Source organism: Cnephaeus nilssonii (genome assembly GCF_951640355.1).
Source record: "Cnephaeus nilssonii genome assembly, chromosome: Y".
Lineage (NCBI taxonomy): Eukaryota > Metazoa > Chordata > Mammalia > Chiroptera > Vespertilionidae > Cnephaeus > Cnephaeus nilssonii.
The window spans coordinates 329,596-333,571 of NC_137096.1; positions in this window are offsets into that span (position 1 = coordinate 329,596).

Below are 3,976 nucleotides of genomic sequence, written 5' to 3' on the forward strand. Positions count from 1 at the left end.
GGGCGTCGGCCCTGAGCGTCGGCCCCTCGACGAGTGAGGTTTCCGGACGGGACGAGGAAGGTCACCACCCCATCCGACCTGGACCCGCGGCCTGCTCAATCGGCTTGTGTGTGCGTGTGTGTGTGTGTGTGTGTGTGTGTGCAGGCATGTGCAAATGTGAGCATGCATGTGTGTGCAAAAGCAGGTGCATATGTGTGTGCACGTATGCATGTGTGTGTGTGCACACATTCAGTCTCGTGTGTGTTGTATGCACATGTTCATATGTGCAGGTGTGTGTACATATGTGCATGCATGTTTGTGCAAATGCATGCCTGATTGTGTGCTGTATGTGTGTGTAGTGTGTGCATGTTCCCATGTGCTGTGTGCACAGAAGCATTGTGTGTGTGCATGTGTGTTGTGTGTGCATGTATGCATGAAAAATCATGTGTGTTGTGTGCTGTGTGTTATGAGCATGAACACGTGCTGTGTGTGAGCAATCATGTGCATGCATGTGCGTGTGCACATTGTGTGTGCATGCGGGGGGTGAATATGGGGGCATTGTGGAAGCATTGCATTGCATGTGCAAGCATGTGCCTGCATGCATGTGCACACGTGTTTCTATGCACGTGCCCTTGAGAATTCGACAGCAGCATGTCCAGGGTGGTTATCGCCAAACTTCAGGAAACTCTTTCTCCTCCTTCTGTTCGTCTTCGTGGCATTTTTTTTTAAAGCCCCCTTCTGCCATGCGAACACCCGCACCCACCCACGCTTCCTCAGAAAACAGCCGTGTGCCCGTGGCGTGTTCTGGCGTGGGAAGGCGCCTCCCACGGAGCTCGGAGGGAAAACAGCCGTGATCACGGATTTCCCAGAGTGCCCGGAGCACGCCCGTGTTCCCCCATTGCGGCCCGTGGGGGGCGACTTGTGACTCTCAAATAAACGTTTCTCACCCTGGCCGGTGTGGCTCAGTGGGTAGAGCGTCGGACTGCAGACCGAAGGGACCCGGGTTCAATTCCGGTCAAGGGCACGTACCTGGGTTGCAGGCTCCTCCCCGGCCCGGGCCCTGGTCGGGGGCGCGTGCAGGAGGCAACCCATCGACGTGTTTCTCTCCCATCGATGTTTCTCTCTGTCTCTCCCCCTCTCTCCCACTCTCCCTAAAAATCAATGGAAAAATAGCCTTGGGGGGAGGATTAAAAAAAATAATAAAATAAAATAAACTTTTCTCACAAGAGAGTTCCTCCCGGGAGACGTTCAGCAGCCGCTGGCTACCCTTGTTCATGGCCGCATAGTATTCCATCCCGTGGCCGGGCCATTATTGGTGGGGTCGCCACGAAATAGCCCCCCAATAAATGCAGCATGGAGGCCCTGGCTGGTGTGGCTCAGTGGATAGAGCATCGGCCTGCGGACTGAAGGGTCCCGGGTTCGATTCCCGGTCAAGGGCACATGCCCGGGGTTGTGGGCTCGATCCCCAGGAGGGGGCGTGCGGGAGGCAGCCGATCCAGGATTCTCTCTCATCCTGGATGCTTCTATCTCTCTATCTCTCGCCATTCCTCTCTGAAATCATTTTTTAAAATTATATATATATATAGCCTATATAATAAAGAGGTAATATGCAAATTAACCCTCACGCCCTCACAAGAGGGCTGCCCTATGTCCAGGCCAGCAGGGGGGTTAGGGAGGGATGACGAAATGACTGAACAGCAGGCTGCGTGGGGCGACCAGGCCGGCAGGGGGTGAGCAGTTGGGGGCGATCAGGCCGGCAGGGGAGAGCAGTTAGGGGCGATCAGGCCGGCAGGGGAGAGCAGTTAGGGGCGATCAGGCCGGCAGGGGAGAGCGGATAGGGGCGATCAGGCTGGCAGGGGAGGGCAGTTGGGGGTGACCAGGCCAGCAGGTGGGGCAGTTAGAGGCAACCAGGATGGCACTGGGGGGACGGGGGTCAGTAAGGGGCGATCAGGCCAGCACGCAGAAGCAGTGAAGGGCGATCAGGCTGGCGGGGGGGGCAGTTAGGGGCGACCAGGCAGGCAGGCAGGTGAGCAGTTAGGAGCCAGCAGTCCAGGATTGTAAGAGGGATGTCCCGGATCGGAGAGGGTGCAGGCTGGGCTGAGGGGACCCCCACCCACCCTGTGGATGAATTCCATGCACCGGGCCTCTAGTCTATATAAAATATATGGGTTGGTTTTTTTTTCTTTTTTAAAGAGCCTTAGCCAGTATGACTCAGTGGATAGAGCGTCGGCCTGCAGACGGAAGGGTCCCGGGTTCGATTCCGGTCAAGGGCATGTACCTCGGTTGCAGGCTCCATCCCCATTAGGGGGCGTGCAGGAGGCAGCTGATCCGTGATTCTCTCCCATCATGGATGTTTCTCTCTCTCTCTCTCCCTCTGCTTTCCTCTCTGTAAAAAAATCAATAAAAATATAGAAGGGCTCGTGGCTGCTGATAAGACGGAGGTTTAGCTTCAGCGCTTCGGACTCGGGCGGGGCAGGCAGAGGGCAGATAAAAAAAAAGCAGCGAGAACGTCTTGCGAAAGATTTTTTTCCTCGAACCGATCGCGGAAAATATGGCCCAGCTGGGGCCCGCGACCCACAACCCCCACCCCGTGTCGCAACCCCAGCAAGGCAGGGTGGAGCCATCACCCCAAGATTACGCTCCACACCCCACAGCTTGGGTTGTGGGCACGTCTGGGCGGAAAAAGATAAATTCCTCCTGAAAATGCAAACGGCGGGGGTTGGGGTAGGGCTTTGTGCTCGAACCCGACCCCAAGGAGGGGAGTTTGGGATGGACGTGCAGGATTTAACTTTTAAAAAAAAATCAAAACCCGGGCCTGGATGGTGTGGCTCAGTGGTTGAGCGTCAACCTAGGAACCAGGAGGTCCCGGGTTCGATTCCCAGTCAAGGGCACAGGCCCGGGTTGCGGGCACATCCCCAGTGGGGGGCGTGCAGGAGGCAGCCGATCCGTGATTCTCTCTCCTCCTGGATGTCTCTCTCTCTCTATCCCTCTCCCTTCCTCTCTGACATCAATAAAAATATTTTTTAATAAATTAAAGAGCCCTAAGCGGTGTGGCTCAGTGGCTAGAGCGTCAGCCTGCAGACTGAAGGGTCCCGGGTTCGATTCCGGTCAAGGGCATGGACCTTGGTGGCGGGCACATCCCCAGCGGGGGGTGTGCAGGAGGCAGCTGATCGATGTTTCTCTCCCATCAATGTTTCTAACTCTCTCTCCCTCTCCCTTCCTCTCTGTAAAAAATCAATAAAACATATATTTTTTAAAATTAAAGAAAGAAAGAACTTATATATTTGCATGCACAGCCCATGGACAAGGGGATTAGAGGGATGAAGACCTGGGAGGGGGACAGGGGGGGGGCTGGGAGGGTTCCATGGGGAGTGGGTGACCCTGGGCCCCTCGGGGTTCCCCATGGAGCTCCCAGCATCCATCCGACCGAGAGCCGCCTGACCTTGGGGTGTCCTTGGCGATGCCGGGAGGCCAGAGCCCCTAGAGTTTGGGCAGGAAAGCCTCCTAGACCCTGCCCGCCCCCCCGCTTCCTGGCTGAGCCCTGAGGCCTGGGGTGCAGGTGGGCCTGGCGGGGGGGGAGGGGGTGCAACAGGCCCCATTCTGGTCTCCCCCTCGGCCCAGCTGGCCCGGCCCCGGCCTTACCCACCCCCCGACCACCTTCCCCTTTTTCTGTTCCTCTGTCCCCCACGTGGGGACCCGGCCCTGGGCGCCCGCCTTTCCCACCTGCCGCCGGAGCTCTCGAACCCCCGCCCCCTCCCTCTCCACCCCGAGGGGGTTTTTTTTCCGATGTTCCCTTTTTTAAATATACGCGCGGAGTGGCCAGATGATGATGATCTCTGGACGCATAATAACCTGGCCACTCCGTGTGTGTGTATATATATATATTAGAGGCCCGGTGCATGAATCCGTGCATGGGTGGGGTCCAGCCAGCCTGGCCAGGGGGAGGGGACGTGGGCGGTTGGCCGGCCTGCCTGCTGGTCGAACTCCCGGTCGAGGG